The sequence below is a fragment of the Bombina bombina genome, chromosome 11, assembly GCF_027579735.1.
Source record: "Bombina bombina isolate aBomBom1 chromosome 11, aBomBom1.pri, whole genome shotgun sequence".
Lineage (NCBI taxonomy): Eukaryota > Metazoa > Chordata > Amphibia > Anura > Bombinatoridae > Bombina > Bombina bombina.
In genome coordinates, this window is record NC_069509.1 from 40,436,957 (window position 1) to 40,454,704 (window position 17,748).

Here is a 17,748-nt window from a genome sequence, read left to right on the forward strand (position 1 = left end):
TTACAACAAAGATCTAGAGATATAGCTAAGGAAGGATGGGATCGATTGGAACCTGGTTTAAAAATATGCTTACAAATCTTTTAAAACCCATAGTGGTGATAGGAGTAATTCTAATGTGACTAATTGTTTGGAAATTGTTAATGATTTGTGTTTCTCATTGTAGCAAAAGATGAACATACCGATTGTTTAGGGTGATGATACAACAGCCACAGAGATGACCAACTGATAACTTAGTTCAGCTACCTGCCTTCCCTGCAGACCCTCCAGTCATTTTAGGAGACAGGTGGAAGATCTCATCTCTGCGAGGGGGTCCCACAAAAAAATATTCTGTATATATGTTTCTTATGTGTTATAAGGGACTGACAAGTGATATTTTTAAACAGTTACATTTCTTTTGTCAGTTCAGCATTCAGCTATTTTCTGCTGTATATGCAAAGTAAGTATTTTCAGCTACAGTAACACCCAAAGTTTGTATGGACAAGATAAGAAGAAGACCACGAGGTGCTTACTGTGAAGATTCTCTGAGGCACAGCACATGGGCTATTAAAAGAGACACTGTTCCTTATCTGATGCTGCACGCCACACTCTGTATTACTGTAAAGTGACCTGTTGTCATTTTGTTGTAATCTGTTTAATTGTACAATTATAACCTTATTAATTTGGAACAGCTGTCTGATGCTAATTATTTCAACAAAGTTAATCACAGAGGTAAAAAGTATATTAATATAACTGTGCTGGTTATGCAAAACTGGGGAATGGGTAATACAGGGAATATCTATCTTTTTAAACAATAAAACTTCTGCAGTAAACTGTCCCTTTTATTTCTCCTCTCCAGCTCTGCAGCAATCCCTATGGAAAACAGCTCGTTCAATTCTTCTTTCAGTTTCGTTTTCCTCTAACTCCATTTCAGAAGAAGAAATCAGCTGCTGCAGGATAAGTAAAACCCCGAGATTTACATTAAATAATGGTTTGGTGTGAGGAGTTATCATTTACACAGAGGATCTGCTGAATTACTAATATGGTAAGTGGTTTACAGTTTGTTATGATTAACTAGTTAGATTGTATATGAGGGGGGTTAAAACAGAGTCCTTGTTAAATTCAGATATATTTGATATTTGACTATCTGCTAATAAATATTAAATCTCGTTGTTATTAATAAGTGAAACAAGCAACTGAATCTCTGAGTCTGTCTTCAATTTGCTTTGTGTTGTTTTTCATTTTTGGGAGTGGCCCATATTGCTTTATATTCTTCAAGAGAGAACACGTGCACGAAGGGTTAAAGACTAGGGCGATTTTCTTGCAAAAAAGTTTATAAAAGCTTTTGTTTTCCTTTCACAGTCAATGGCAAAATATAAATGAATCAACTGATAACAAGAATGTGTGAAAGGTTTAACCTGATAGGTTTTATTATTTTTTATTCTATATTACTATGTAACAGTGGAACTAGAAGATATAAATCTAATAACAAAACAAATGGTTTTATTGACGGCTGTATGTTTAACCGCTAGTACAGTTTATTTGCTGATAAGCCACATAAAAGCTTTATACAATAGTGACATTTGAACTATACAATATGTAAACAAGTTGTAATCCTGCCCATTAGAATTCCAGTGTAAAAACATCACATGACATTATGAGTAATTTTTATTTAATTGTTTATATTTATGTATTGCTTTTTGTGCGTTTACGAAATTCTGTAGGAATTTTAATCAGAACAATAAAGCTCCTGTTGGAATTATTTAAAGACAGTTATTTTTTTGTTCTCTCTTGATAATGTATTTTTGTCTCATAAAAGGCGTTTCATGTGTTTAAAGGGACAGTCTACTCCAAAATTGTTATTGTTTCAAAAGATAGCTAATCCCTTTATTACCCATTCCCCAGTTTTGCATAAACAACACGGTTATATTAATATACTTTTTAGCTCTGTGATTACCTTGTATCTAAGTCTCTTCTGACAGCCCCTGATCACATTAATGTATTATCTATTGACTTGCATTTAAGCCAATCAGTGCTGTAATGTGCTGACTTTTAAATAACTCAATGGGTGTGAGCACAATGTTATCTGTATGGCCCACACAAATTAGCAGTCTCTTGTTGTGAAAAGCAAAAAAAAAAAAAAAAGCATGTGATTAGAGGTTGGGGTCTATTTATCAAACCGCGGGCAGACATGATTCGCTATAGCATACACTGTCAGCATTAAACATTGCACAAGCATTTCACAAGAAGGAGCAGCAATGCACTACTGGGGCTCGATTACATATGCAGCGTCACCCGCAAAACCTGGCATCAGCTATTTTTAGATGGATGTAGCGATAACATATACGGAGCCGCATACAAATGTGGCGCGTATATTGTACCCGTCGGACGTTGTTTTTACTCCCATAAACATCGAAACTGCTTGCAAGGCATTATCACATATTCAGCGCACGGACTTGCGCGGGGTAAATTAAGACATTTTACTCCATATTCACTGTGATGAGAGCAGGATGTGATGTCACTAGCATGTGGGCGGGGCTTAGGTCCGGTGTCTGTGTCGCAGTTAGTTTAGTACAATCAACCTGTCTGGATGTGTATTGCTATGCTCTATAATAAAATAGAGTTGTACCATCATTGCTGTGTCCTGCATATGTCCTGCATCTCATGACATGGTGTCAGAAGTTCTGGACTGCGCTTCTGTTTCTGATCGATTGCAATGTCAAAGTTTACCCCACCTGAGCCTTTTGACTTTTCTCAGCCTGCAGCTTGGCCCACATGGCGTCAGCGGTTTCAGCGCTTCAGGATTGCATCCAAACTGAACAAGGAGAGTGGTGAAGTACAAGTTAATTCTCTTTTATACTCTATGGGGAAAGATGTGGAGCTAGTGTTCAATGCTTTTACTTTCCAAGAAGGGGAAGAAGTTAACTTTGATATAGTTATGGATAAACTCAGTGCCCACTTTGTGCCCAAAAGAAATGTGATTCATGAGAGAGCTTGTTTTCACAAACGTAATCAGCGTGTGGGAGAATCTGTGGAGTCATTTGTGCGCAGCCTGTATGAATTAGCTGAATTCTGTGAGTTTGGTGTTGCTAAAGAAGAGCAAATCAGAGACAGAATAGTTATTGGAATTGCAGATGCTGAAGTCTCCCTGAAGCTGCAGTTAGAGCCTGATTTAACGTTAGACGGGGCTATTAGGATGGCCCGCCAGAGTGAACTGGTGAAAAAGCAAAGTGCTGATCTGAGGTCTGAGAGTATTGTGGATGAAGTGCAACAGTCTAGGAAAATTACTAGTGAAAGGCACAGTGTGAGCGGTAGATCTAAAGTACTGGAAAGGCCTAGAAGTGGATGGGCGCAACATGGCCGATGCACACGGTGCTACCGGGCTCATGATCAGAGTGCTATATGCCCGGCCAGAGATAAAAGATGCAGAAAATGTAACAGAATAGGCCATTTTGAAGTGGTGTGTAAAACTGAATACATTAAGGAGATGCAGGTGGACAGTGACCAGGAGGGTCAGGAAGTGTCTTTTGTGGGGTCTGTTGTGGAACGGACAAGCTCAGAGGAAGATTGGAAAGTTACCTTTACTGTAATGGAAGCCAAAGTTGATTTTAAGATTGATACAGGAGCAGATATCACTGTAATGTCTTTTGCTGAATTTATGAAACTGCCTCGACAGCCCCAGCTGGCGAAGGTTACTACAAATGTTCATAGTCCTGGTGGCCGCATTGATTGTGTGGGGAAATTTCTTGCCAGCTGTGAGTACAAACAAAGGAAGTTCACCATGTGGGTGCATGTGATCCGAGGTCAGTGTGTTAACAGTTTATTGAGCAGAAAAGCAGCCTGTGACTTGGGCCTCGTGGCCAGAGTGAATGAGATCTCTGAAGATATGTTTGGCGAGTTGGGCCTACTGAGCTGCAAACCTGTCCGTATAGCACTTAAAAGTGACGCAGTCCCGTACAGTATTTCTACTCCTCGTAGAATTCCGTTCCCGCTCATGCCTCAAGTGGAGAAAGAGCTCATGCGCATGAAGTCTATGGGGGTTATTGAAGAGGTTGTTGAAGCAACTGATTGGTGTGCCCCCATTGTTCCAGTTGCAAAGAAAAACGGAAAGGTGCGCATCTGTGTGGACCTGAAAAGGTTGAATGAGGCAGTGAAGAGGGAGAGATTTGTGCTGCCGACATTGGAAGATATAGCCCCGAAGTTGGCTGGGGCAAAGTTCTTTTCCACATTAGACGCTTCTAGCGGCTTTTGGCAGATCCCCCTGGATCCAAAGTGCCGCAAACTGACTACCTTTATCACTCCGGTAGGTCGGTTCTGCTTCTGCAGACTTCCCTTTGGGATATCCTCCGCTCCTGAGATCTTTCAGAGGGAAATGAGTTCTCTCCTGAGTGGCCACGTGGGCACAGCAGTCGTCATGGACGACATTCTAGTGTATGGGTCTACAGTGGAGGAGCATGATCAGCGTTTGAGTTGTGTGCTGCAGGCTATCAAAGAGTCTGGGCTGAAGCTGAATAAAGAAAAATGTCATTTTAGGAAAACTGAATTATGCTACTTTGGGCATATCATCAACGGGGATGGCATCAAGCCGGACCCCGAGAAAATTCGGGCTATCGAACAGATGAAAAGCCCTTCTGATGTACATGAGCTGAGACAGATATTGGGCCTTGTAAATTACGTGGGCAAGTTTCTTCCAGATTTATCTACAGTTTTGCACCCTATCACAGAGTTGCTTAAGAAAGATGTTGCCTGGGTCTGGGGACCCTCACAAGAAAAAGCGTTCCTGCATGCTAAGTCCCTGCTGGGGTCTGCCCCAGTGCTGGGGTTCTACGACCCTTCAAAAAAGACTGTGGTTAGTGCTGATGCAAGCAGTTATGGGTTGGGGGCTGCACTCCTGCAGCTGAATGACAACAAACTACAGCCCATCGCCTACTGTTCCCGCACACTGACGGCTGCAGAGTCAAAATACGCTCAAATTGAGAAAGAGTGCCTGGCTGCAGTTTGGGCCTGTGAGCGCTTTCAGCGTTATCTAGTGGGTTTGGAGAAATTTAGTCTGGAAACTGACCACAAACCGCTAGTCCCTCTTATCAATTCTTATGACATCGACAAAACACCCTTGAGATGCCAGAGACTTTTAATGAGACTACTCAGGTTCAATGTTCAGGCAGTGCATGTGCCGGGGAAGCAGCTGGTTGTGGCAGATACACTGTCCAGGCTCCCGCTGGCTGCTGCTGAAGAATCCTCCACAGAGTCGGATGTAAAAGTGTATGTTGATTCAGTTCTGGCCTCTAAGTCCATTTCTTCAAGGAAACTGGAAGAGATAAAGAAAGAGACATATTTGGACACAGATCTGCAAGAAGTTATAAGGTACATAAGAGATGGCTGGCCCGAGAGCCGGGCAGCCTGGATGTCTTTAAATGCTTACCAGCCAGAGAGGTCGCAGCTCACGGAGCTGGAGGGGTTGGTGCTGTTCCAAGACCGTATTGTAATTCCTGTCAGCATGAGGAAGGAGATGTTGAACAGGATACACGATGGGCACTTAGGCATTACAAAGTGCAGAGAAAGAGCAGCTACAGCTGTATGGTGGCCTGGGATCAGCTCCGACATTGCAAATCACGTGTCTAAATGTGCCTTTTGCCGGGAACGCCGGCCTACTCAGAGAAGGGAGCCCTTAATGTCTACTCCGCTGCCTGCGGGGCCGTGGCAGAAAATAGCTGCTGATTTGTGCGAACTGCACGGGGAAAAGTTTCTTGTTGTTATTGACTACTATTCCAGGTATTTGGAAATAGCACCCCTGAATGATATCACAAGTCAGGCCGTTATCATTCGCCTGAAGAGCCTGTTCGCCCGCTGGGGCATTCCAATGGAGCTGGTTAGTGATAATGGCATGCAGTTCGCTTCTACAGAGTTCAGTGCTTTCAGCAGGGAATATGATTTTGTACATTCCACGTCAAGTCCACATTATCCGCAGGCCAACGGAATGGCTGAAAGGGCAGTTCAAACAACAAAATTCATTCTAAAGCAATCTGAACCGTACCTAGCCCTCTTGTCATACAGGGCGACGCCCATTCAAGCCACCGGGTTTAGCCCGGCACAGCTGATGCTAGGACGCCAGATTCGCACCACTTTACCCTCAGTGGGTGTCTTCAAGCCGCCTGGCCCTGTTCCTCGGGACGAAGTCCTTAGGAGGGATGAAGAGGCCAAAAAGGGTTATCGTTTCTTCTACGACAGGAGACATTCTGTCAGGCCTTTACAGGAACTGAAAGCGGGCCAAAGTGTCAGAATTAAACTGGATGATGAGAAGAAATGGAAGACGCCTGCTACGGTAGTGGGCCGCTCTCCAGAACCAAGGTCTTACACAGTCCTTACAGAGGGAGGGACGGTTACACGCCGTAACCGAAGACATCTTCAGCCTGTACCTGAGAGTCTGGAACCGGATACCTCAGTACCACCGCCGGTGGGATCCCCTGTTCTAAGAGAGGTGCCTTCCCCTCAGCAAGATCATAGCGGGGATATATCTTTGCCTCCAGCAGACTCTTGTTCACCATCTTCTGTATCAGAGGACAGTTCATGCAAAGTTACATCAAGCGGAAGAGTGGTGAAACTTCCGGCCCGATACAGGGACTGACTTTAGCTAGAACAGTGACCGGAAGTATGGGCAGAATAATCCCATGGTCACTGTGGACTAGGGTAGTCTACCCCGATGTCCAAGTCAGGATGTAATTTATTTGTTCATGTTTTCTAATTTATCTGTTTTTATAATGTTCTAAAACAAAATGTTGTTGTATACCCTGTTGGTGTACCTTGTTATTTAATATATGCGAATGTATGCTTTGCCTTTGAAAAAGGGGAAGATGTGATGAGAGCAGGATGTGATGTCACTAGCATGTGGGCGGGGCTTAGGTCCGGTGTCTGTGTCGCAGTTAGTTTAGTACAATCAACCTGTCTGGATGTGTATTGCTATGCTCTGTAATAAAATAGAGTTGTACCATCATTGCTGTGTCCTGCATATGTCCTGCATCTCATGACATTCACATCATCACACATAGGCAGGTGCAGCAAGCCTTGCACTGAGTGAGTATATGAGCACCGTAACTCCCTAGAAGTCTTAACAAACACCTAACACATGCGCAATATGTACCTCTCAACTGCCATCCCCTAATCCGCCAATCCCCATATCGCAAAGTATCTAATAACATTATTAACCCCTAATCCGCCACCCACCGACAATGCAAAGTATCTAATTTCACTATTAAACCCTAATCCGCCAACCTCTACAACGCAATCTACCTATTAACACTATTAACTCCTAATCCGCCAACCCTCCACAACGCAATCTATTATTAACACTATTAACCCCTAATCTGCCAACCCTCAACATCACAAACTACCTATTAACACTATTAACCCCTAATCTGCCAACCCCCCACAACACAATCTACCTAATTAACCTATTAACCCCTAAACTGACATCCCCCCACAATGCAAAACAGTAATCTAATCACTAAGCCCCGTAACCTAATATCCCTTTATTTAACCCCAATTCCATCAAATAAAAAAGACTATCTCCCTAAACAATTGATTAAAAATTACCAAAATAAAAAATCCTAACTTAACATTAAAAAAAAATCCTAACATTATATATATATATATATATATATATATATATAATATTTTTGTGGTTTGTTTTAGATTAGGGCTTTTTTATTTATTTTTTGGGCAGCAAAAGAGTGGGTTGCCCATACAAATGCCCCTTTAGGGGCAATGGGTAGATTCCATTTTTTTAGATAAAGTTATGGATGTAAGTCTCAGCCCTTTAATGATTTTTTTCAATATGGTAGCAAGTTCTAGAAGGCTGTATGGTTAGGGGTCACCACAGCGTGTATTAGTCCCTTACACAACAGTCCGTCTATTCAGCACTGGGTTCCAATAAAATATAGACAAATGGGTAGAAATGGGCTTATAGCGCTAAAGCCTTACCAGTAGACTGTGGAGTTGTCTGTAGAGACGTCCCTGTTTTTATATTACTGCCTGTGAGTTGCCTCTACTACCTCCGTCGACCTTGGACTATCTCTGATGATGTCACTGTTCCTTGTGTTCTTCTCAGCCAGTGCAAAAATGACAGCCTCCTAGGCTCCGATACATGACCTGATAGCCTGTGCTCACTTTCCCCTGAACCAAGTATCGAATGATTGAAGATCAGGAGCACCAGGCTGGTCCTTTAGTAAAACATAACTTTTATTATGCAATTTGCAGCTTCATAAAAAACATTTCAAAGTATGAACAAATCATTCAGGTAGGAGTGTAATGCTGATCCTGCTAACGCGTTTCGGAATTAACCATACTCATAGCTTAAGGATACTGCTTAGAATGAACCCTTTTAAAATACCCACCATACTCTGATAGGTTAATTAAAAAATTCAAACTCCCATGCTGATTGATTAGAATCTATCTATACCCCTTTGCTATCCACTTGAGACTGCTGTGAGAGCTTCTCATATTACATGAGTCTTAGTTAACTCTTTAAGAGTGGGAATATGTTTTGCTTCAATTGTGAAAGCGAACATGAGTAATGGGGCATTAATGTGCACTCTTTTGTACAATATAATCTGGTCACCTGTTATTGTTTAACCAAGACTCATAAATTATAGGGATATAATTCAAACACACTTATATGCCGGCTAACAATTAGGAATGTAATTTTGATAGAGTACAATATAAAGAACATGTGTTGTCTACTGACCACTCCTTTTATAACTGGTGCATATTTATGGTGTTAATTTTCCCTCTTGATATGTTTTAAATTGCAATGTACTTTTAAGAGGAATATTGGCGTATAATCCCTAAAATTTGTGATCACTCCTGTTATTATTTTGCAGATGTTTCTTATTTTTATTCTTTTTAGGAAATTGCTGAAATGTTTAATCATTTTCCATCCAATGGTATTTTCATTTTAATTATAATTCCCTATACTGATTCACTTTGTATCCACTGTTGTGACTGGGGATTATTCTGCTGTATCTGTAACGTTTATTAATCATTTTGGAACACCACTTGAGTTCTATGTAGGAAGATATTGTTACATTTTCTTAAACATTGAGATGTAGGAACTTGTTACTTAGAACATTGATGAACAATAGTTTAAACTGTTGTTATTATAACTGCTGGAACTGCAGAGTAATACTGCTGTTTTAATGCTATTCTTAATGCTATTTTGAACCCACAACAGTGGGTCCATACGAGTAGACATATTGGTGGCAAGTACTGCTATTTAAAGGGACAGTATACACTCATTTTCATATAATTGCATGTAATAGACACTACTATAAAGAATAAGATGCACAGATACTGATATAAAAATCCAGTATAAAATGGTTTAAAAACGTACTTAGAAGCTCTCAGTTTAGCTCTGTTGAAAAGGTAGCTGGAAAGTCCACTGCAAATGGCAAATAAGACACTCCCCCCTTCCCCTTCTTTTGCATATGAAAAGACCCTTTACACAAACAGGAGCAAGCTGGAGAAGGTATCTGACGGTATTCACATAAAACTTTGGGGCTTGGTTAGGAGTCTGAAAATCAGAGCAATGTTCTTTAAAAATAAGCAAAACTATACATTAAAAAAAAGAAACTAAAAACTTGATGAGCTATATAAATAGATCATCTACAAAACATTTATGCAAAGAAAAAATGAGTGTATAATGTCCCTTTAACAGTTTAATTCATTTCTAATGCCAAAAGTTAATTACATCATACTCTTAATTGAGCCCCTGTGGTATTCTTGTTCTACATTTGCATATCCAAAACACCTCTCAGTCTCTGAGTGCTAATTTCTGCTCTGCCCTCTTTTGTTATTGTGTATTTTTCCAATAACTGTCCATTTAAGGGATTCAGGGCTTTTGTTATGTTTAATTTTAAAATGTTGTACCAAAGGTGTAAACAAAGAACCATTTTTTATATTAGTTATGTGTTCTCTGGTTCTTTCACACACCTCCCTAGTTTTGAGTCCCATGTACTGCAGGTCACAAAGGGAGCATGTTAATAAGTAAACTGCATAGGTTTCTCTGCAATTTAAACACATTCTGTGCTGAAAAATGTCACCTGTGGTAGAGCCTCTAAAAGTATCTCCTTGTAATAGAAATTCACAGGCTCTGCAAGTTGCATTGCTGCAGTGTTAAGTTCCTTTAAATCTAAGCCATGAGCTTTGTCTTGTATCTGCATTTCTTGTGAGATCTATTTGGTTCCCTATCGATATGCCTTTCTTGAACAAGAATCTGCAACCCTGACGGGCTATGTTAAAGTCAATGTCAACTTTCATGAATCATCAAATTTCTGGCATTATTCAAAAGCATCTGCCATTACTTTAAGCGAATGATAAGTTAGTTAAAGTGAATGTCAACTTTTATGAATCAGTGCCCGGATTTTTAAAAAACTATTAAAAACAGGGGCACTTTCATTCATGAAAGTTTACATTGCACCGGATTTTACAAATACTTACATTCTTTTCCTGAAACACTGGATCGCCGATTGCCCCGCCTGCTTCATCCTGCTGTACTAACGCAGCAATGACGAAACCGTCTTCCTCCAATCACGGCATGGCCTCACCAGATGAACACTTCTGGGGGGAAGCCATGATTGGAGAAAGGAGATTGCTGATGAAGTACAGAGGAGCTGCAGGCATGGGACCGGTGATTGGGTGTTTCAGGAGAGTAGCGCTGCGGAATCTGTTGGCGCTCTACAAATAACCGATAATAATAATAATAATATTAACATAAGTATTTGTAAAATCTCGTGCAATGTAAACTTTCACGAATGAAAGTGCCCCTGTTTTTAATAGTTTTTTTAAAAAACGGGCACTGATTCATAAAAGTTGACATTCACTTTAACTAACTTATCATCCGCTTGAAGTAATGACAGATGCTTTTGAATAATGTCACAAATTTGGTGAAATTGATTGCAGTACTAGTTTACAAACGTTATTCTATCATCTGATATATTTTTTTCCTTTAAAAGATTTTCTCTGCTGGTATTTGTTACTGAATTTCTAGCTCTGTAGGTTATTTTATTGGGATAACCTCTATCTTTCAGTTTGCTGGATAATATATCTGCATGCTTAGCAAAAGAATCTTCAGTGCTACAATTCCATTGTAATCTGGTGTACTGACCTTTTGCTACTGAGCCAAACACCCTTTTGGGATGGTTACTGTTGACATGGAGCAACATATTACCCGCAATAGGTTTGCTATATACCTCTGTCTATAGTTCCATTAGGAGTACCTTTCATTTTTACATCAAGATAGTGAACCTCAGTAGTATCAAATTCCTATCTCACTAACTTTTGGCATTAGAAATGAATTAAACTGTTAAACAGCATTACATGCCACCAATATGTCTACTCGTATGGACCCACTGTTGTGGGTTCAAAATAGCATTAAGAATAGCATTAAAACAGCAGTATTACTCTGCAGTTCCAGCATTTATAATAACAACAGTTTATACTATTGTTCATCAATGGTCCAAGTAACAAGTTCCTACATCTCAATGTTTAAGAAAATGTAACTCAAGTGGTATTCCAACATGATTAAAGGGACAATGAACCCACATTTTTTCTTTCATGATTCAGATAGAGCATGACATTTTAAGCAACTTTCTAATTTACTCCTATTATCAAATTTTCTTAATTCTCTTGGTATCTTTATTTGAAATGCAAGAATGTAAGTTTAGATGCCGGCCCATTTTTGGTGAACAACCTGTGTTGTTCTTGCTGATTGGTGGATAAAAATGTATCCACCAATAAAAAAGTGCTGTCCAGAGTGCTGAATCAATAAAAAAGCTTAGATGCCTTCTTTTACAAATAAATATAGCAGGAGAACAAAGAAAAATTGATAATAGGAGTAAATTAGAAAGTTGCTTAAAATTGCATGCTCTATCTGAATCACAAAATAATTTTTTTTTGGTTCAGTGTCCCTTTAATAAACATTACAGATACAGCATAATAATCCCCAGTCACAACAGTGGATACAAAGTGAATCAGTATAGGGAATTAGAATTAAAATGGAAATAACATTGGATGGAAAATGATTAAACATTTCAGCAATTTTCTAAAAGGAATAAAAATAAGAAACATATGCAAAATAATAACAGGAGTGATCACAAATTTTAGGGATTATATGCCAATATTCCTCTTAAAAGTATATTGCAATTCAAAACATATCAAGAGGGAAAATCAACACCATAAACATGCACCAGTTATAAAAGGAGTGGTCAGTAAACACCACATGTTCTATATATTGTATCAAAACTACATTCCTAATTGTTACCCTGCATATCAGTGTTTGAATTATATCCCTATAATTTATGAGTCTTGGTTAAACAATAACAGGTAACTACTAACCAGGTTATATTGTACAAGGGGGTGCACATTTATGCCGCATTACTCATGTCCGCTGTCACAGTTGAAGCAAAACATATTCCCACTCTTAAAGAGTTAACTAAGACTCATGTAATATGAGAAAGCTCTCACAGCAGTCTCAAGTGGATAGCAAAGGGGGATAGACACATTCTGACCAATCAGCATGGGAGTTTGAATTTTTAAATTAACCTATCAGAGTATGGTGGGTATTTTAAAAGGGTTCATTCTAAGCAGTATCCTTAGGCTATGACTATGGCTAATGCCGAAACGCGTTAGCAGGATCAGCATTACACTCCTACCTCAATGATGTGTTCATACACTGAAATTTTTTTTATGAAGCTGTGTATCGCATAATAGAAGTAACATTTTACTAAAGGACCAGCCTGGTGCTCCTGATCTTTTCTGCTTTCGATGCTAGATTTTTTTAGAGTTAGGTCTTTTTTATTTTGGGGGGTATTTACTGTTAGGGGTTAATTTGTATTTTTTAATGGAAAAGTGCTGATTTCTTTAGGGCGATACCCTACAAAAGGCCCTTTTTTATTTTGGATAATTTTGTTTATTTTTTTCTTTTTATCTTTCTTTTTATCTTTTTAAATATTAGAATTTTTTTAAATTTAATCTTAGGTTTTTTTTTTTTTTATGTAAACTGATGTTTTTTTATGTAAAGATATGATTTTTTTGTATTTTTTTATTAATTTTTAAAGTTAGTCTTTTTTTATTTTAAGTAATTGTAGTTAATTGGGGTTCATTTATGGGGTGTTAGGTTAGGAGGCTTAGTGATTAGATTAATACTTTGCATTTTGGGGGATGGCGGTTTGGGGGTTAATAGGTTAATTGTGTAGTTTGCGTTGTGGGGGGTTGGCGGTAGGGGTTAATAGTTTTAATAGGTAGTTTGCGATGTGGGGGCTTGGCAGTTTAGGGGTTAAAAGGGTAATTAGGTACTTTGCATTGTGGGGGAGGCAGTTTAGGGGTTAATAGTGTTGATAGGTACTTTGCATTGTGGGGGGATGGAGGATTAGGTTATTACATTTATTAGGTAGTTTGTGATTTAGAGGATGGTGGATTAGGGGTTAATACATTTATTAAGTATTTTGAGATGTGTGGGTTAGCGGATTAGGGGTTAAAAGTTTAATTAGTTTACATTTATTAGGTAGATTGCATTGTGAGGGGATGGTGGTTTAGAAGTTAACACATTTTATTAGTAGTTGCGATGTGGGGGGATGGAGGATATAGGGGTTTTGACGTATCAGGTTTATTTTTGGGAGGCGGGTTGGACTTTTATGGACAATTTAAACATTTTTTTGTATTTTACTTAGGCATCGGCAGATCATATACTGCCATGAGTCACTGGTGTATTTCCGCAAATTTCTGTACCTCGCCAGTCTATCCAACTTACAGCAGTTTAAATTGCAATTTGTATAATCAGATCCGGGATATTAGCTATATTTTAGATGTACTTTAAATTCATCCATTCTAATAAAGATATGCTATAATTAACTTTTTGATATAGCGATGAAATCTAATATCCCATGCTCTGATCGCCCACTTTAATACATTTTTTTTTTTTTTTTTTTTTTTACTAGAATGAGCCCTTAGAAATAAAATTTGATTGATTTTAATAAATTGATAGGTTGAACGTCATTAAAAGAATATGAAACCTAAATCCATTACTGGATGGACAGAAGGACAGACCTTTTGATAAAAGTGAAATATGGTCTTGTGATGGGGTCGATAAGATAAATGAATCACTCCTAGTGATTCAACCAAATCTGGGAAAATGGACTCGGGTTCTCATGGGTTGCCATAGGATGGTGATTTTAGTATTTTATAGTTGGTTTTTTTTGTAAAAACCTCTATTTCACCAGTTGTATACTTTATTATTAGAGATATCATTGATGTCACGATCTTGGCCTGATGCAACGCTGTGATTGGAGGAAGCCGGATTTGTCATTTTGGACCTGCAAAGACAGCTTGTGACGGGCAGAGGAAGTGCTGGAGCGGCTGCCAGGATTAAAAGGTAAGTTTTTGAAGAAAACAGTGAAATGTCAATTTCGATGAATTAAAGTGCCCTTGTTTTTAATAGGTTTATTAAAAACCGGGCACTAATTCATCAAAATGGACCTTCACTTTAATAAATGGTCCCTGAACTCGAAAACTGAGAAAAGCTGAATTCTGAGACCTCTTTTTCCTGCTTGTACATAGTTGTGTGTACATCTTTGAGAGCACTATCTAGTAGCATTACTGTTCTATTCACCCCCTGTACATTACTCCCTTTAAAAATATCATTAAGATATGTGTGTTGTACATATGATGTTTTAAATTAAGTTTTGTACATGCATTATTTTACACGTGATCTGTATAGGGTTACATTTGTGTATACATATTGATGTCCAATAGGTAGCGAAATGAGATGTAACTCCAGATAAGATAGGAGGGCCACAAGAGCTTTTTAAATTGTGATTCAATGTATACAAACATACATGATTAAGGGTGTTTACTCGAAACGTGTCACTGCTTGACCCAGAAATGATACAATAAAAGTCTTTTAAAGAGTTGAACAATGCTGCTGGGCTTCACTTTTTCATTTGGATTGAATATAGGGCTTGGCAGTAGTCCTACATCAACTCGCACTATTAAGAAGGTACTGTATTTCCTCTGCTTTTTCGAACTCTAAATACTGCCATCAGGGCCGCCACTAACCATTAATCAGGCCCCCCATTGACATGTGCAATGTTTGTCCAAGCATGCAGAATTTAGCTTAATTGTATGTGTTTCAAAATTAAGTCAGACGTAGTGTAAATTGAACAGTGTTATGTTAACCTGTCTCATTTTAAACACTGAGCAGTCTTAGCCTGAGAGCATAAAATTTTATGCAGATGTAAAAATCTTAGATAAAATGTTTCCTGCCATCTGGAAAGTCCTTGCATAAAGGGGCAATAAACTGTAATGTTATATATATATATATATATATATAAATCATATCTGTCAAAAGGGCACCTACCATTTGTGTATTGAGGAGGAAACATTTCTGCTTGGTTTTAAATATGGAATTTCTACAAGTCTGTCTCACACTGTGCATAGTGGTTTACACACCCAGAATTCCTCTCAAATGCTAATGCTTTACTCCTTGTAATGACATTTCATGCACTCAATAGAATGTTGCTGTAGTGCCCTCTGGTGGCTGCCAAAATTTTAAAAAATAATAATAATAGTTGTGCTTGCCTCATGGCCCCCCCCCCTGGCCCAGTGGGCCCCAGACAGGAGTCACCCCTTTTAACCCCTGATGGCAGCCCTGACTGCCATTACGGCAAGAAAAAATAAAATAAATTGTAAATCTGGAAAAACAACAATATGGCTCTTTCTCTTTCACTACCTCTCAACTTACAAATTAACAAGAATAAAAACAGTGAATGTTACATGCGCCACTTTTCATAAATATGTGAGAACTGTTAATGAATACAGTATTTTAAAATGCCAATAGAGATTAATACAAGAAATAGGCATTTCAAGACAACTTATTTGCATATATGAAAGACTTGCAAATAAACATGAGTCAATTTGTTTGTGCATGTGAAAAGTTGCGACTTTATTGGGGCATAACCCTTTATAAATATGCTCATATCATTTGTGAGGTTTTTTTGGTGATAAATGTGAAAATTTCCTTATTCTGTCTTTGATAAATTTTACACTTATACATGCAGATACACACACACACACACAGTTATGGATACAGATAGACCCACACACTACATCATATATGAGTATCTGTAATTCATTGTACGGGGTCCTGGGGTTGGCAAGCACATTAGCTGTCTTTCTGAGGCTGTTTGTTACCCTGGTGTTTGCACTGCTCATTGTATAAAACTGAAGACATGCTAGTATTATCACCAGGGGTTAGACGTCATCACTATCAGAGGTTAGAGGTCACCATTACCTAAGGTTAGAGGGAGTATTTGCCCTCTCTGGTCTGCAGATACTCCACCCTAGGGTCCCACAACATGATTTACAGTTTTCCCAAGCTTTATATACACAACACTACCATGAGGTTTAAATTTATATTTTTACTTAAGAAATACACAATTATATTCCTTATAACATGTAATTTTGCCATTACTGATCCTAGTTTAACACTTTTGCTTACACTGAAAAATGCATCAATCAGAAATCCCCAGTGCCCATATTGTGACCAGTAACCTTCTATATGCCCTCTCTCACTTTGCTTCTCAGTGAGTAAGGTATTGTTGTTAACACCCTCTGTTTTATTCACTTACACATTCTATTGATGCTTTTTTTCCCCCTTCTTTCATTTTTGACCATGCTCCAGTGACCGGCTCCTACTTCGGCGTTCCTCCACGTAGAAAGCCAAGGAAAGTGGAGGGCTGATTAAGCACGCAGCAACTTAAGGGTTAACTTTTGACTTAGTTGCTACGTGCATTAATTCCTGTGTGTGCTGCTGGTCTGACAGCTAGAGGGAGATGTTGCAGAACCTATATTAAGGGCTGTAGTCAGGAAGTAGGGTCACTAACCTGTTTTCTGTCTTCCCTCCCTTCCCTCCCAAACTACAGATGCTCTGTTCCAGTTATGGCGGGTGTGTTCCAGTTGACGGCGAGCAGGCGATGCTGGCAATAGTATCACTTTGGCTGGGGGCTGAATAGTCACTCGGACCTTAGTAAGTCCAAAGTGCTTTAATTTTGTTCTAGGGACCCCCCTACGGAACTAACAGTCTTTTGGCTGAGGAACCATTGTCTGCAGATCTCGGGGGTCGCTCAACTCTAGTTGGTTAGGAACATGGTGTCATGTTCCTGTTGCGGCGGCAGAAGGGGTGCGACAAACATCCAGTAGGGACAGCCTGGGGGGTAATGAGAGGAGGGGGACAGGCGAGCACATTCAACGACAGCCGCAAGGGCCAACACTTGGTGGCTCCCTGCACGATCCCTCCTAAAAAAAACCCTAGGCCGTCGGGTTTGGGGGGCATCCCCCATTACCTTAGGGCGGTCGCACCCCTTGCTTTGGAGTTGTAGGACAGGGGTCCCTTTTTTCTTGCCGGCCAACGTTACTTGTTTATTAGGTTATTTAATTAAGTTATTTGTTCAATAAATGCAACCCCTCTCCCCGGACGGGGGAAGGGTTTTTTTTCTCCCATAACTGGTGTCCGCGTCTTTATTGGGTTATTGGGGTTAAGAGTGTTTTTTCCACGTAGCAGGTAAGAGCTAGAAAGTTTTACCCTTAAGTCTATCTTATACTGCCTTCCTTAGGCACTCATGTCCACATGCTGCATTAATTTAAAGGCATGCCTAATTTAAGGAACTACAATTTCCAGGAAACTTAAGTTTTCTGTGACTGCTTAGTCTCCTGCACTTGCTGTAC

General features: G+C 39.3%; 1 protein-coding gene across 4 annotated transcripts in view; it reads left to right on the forward strand.

Annotated features, from left to right (window-relative positions):
- Nucleotides 1–894: 894 nt before the first annotated feature.
- The window catches only part of LOC128642024 (uncharacterized), a 141,730-nt gene continuing 124,876 nt past the window's right edge, over nucleotides 895–17,748 (forward strand). For 2 of the 4 annotated variants that reach the window (XM_053694660.1, XM_053694664.1), the window contains exons 1-2: nucleotides 895–1,021; nucleotides 14,266–14,398. The gene's annotated coding sequence lies outside the window, so the exon portion shown is untranslated. The remainder of the gene's footprint in view (nucleotides 1,022–14,265; nucleotides 14,399–17,748) is intronic. The other 2 variants (XM_053694662.1, XM_053694663.1) reach the window with 2 other exon arrangements.